Source organism: Anarrhichthys ocellatus, unplaced genomic scaffold (assembly GCF_004355925.1).
Source record: "Anarrhichthys ocellatus isolate YVR2014 unplaced genomic scaffold, GSC_Weel_1.0 scaffold33, whole genome shotgun sequence".
Taxonomy (NCBI): domain Eukaryota; kingdom Metazoa; phylum Chordata; class Actinopteri; order Perciformes; family Anarhichadidae; genus Anarrhichthys; species Anarrhichthys ocellatus.
Genome location: NW_022280063.1, coordinates 5,155,010 through 5,155,607, shown reverse-complemented (window position 1 = coordinate 5,155,607; position 598 = coordinate 5,155,010).

The window sequence follows — 598 nt, the reverse complement described above, 5'->3', positions numbered from 1 at the left end:
AATAGTTGAAAGGACAAGTTGTGGCTTCACAGGGGTTCTGTACGATTTACAGGCTAGCCATTTCCACTTGTGCCGAGGCTTTATGCTAAGCTAAGCTAAACGATTACTGGCTGAAGAGTGGTATCAATCTTCTCATCTACCTCTCGGTAGGACATATGGTGTGTATGTTTGTCTCCCAAATGTCAAACTGCTCTTTCACCTTGGACCAAACTTCAACAGGAATTACTTGAATAATACAGCGGTTCCGCACTTTTTAAGATTGAGCAGTAAACAACATCAATGAAGCATCAGGTCCATCACGCTGCTGCCTGACTGACGGCACAGCCCAGTGCACCACCACATAACTTGGCAACCCTGTAGTTACTTTTATCCAACAGAGTGTGTGGTGGTTAATCATAGCCCATAATTTCCATAATTCATGGATGCCCATCTGTTTGCCACCTCCCCCCATGCCCAGTGCAGAATAAACAAATTCAGGAGAGGGGCCAAGGGGCTATTTAATGACAGCATCAGCCCTGGCTTGTGCAAATACACACACACACACACTCACTCACACACACACACACACACACACACACACACACACACACACACACAC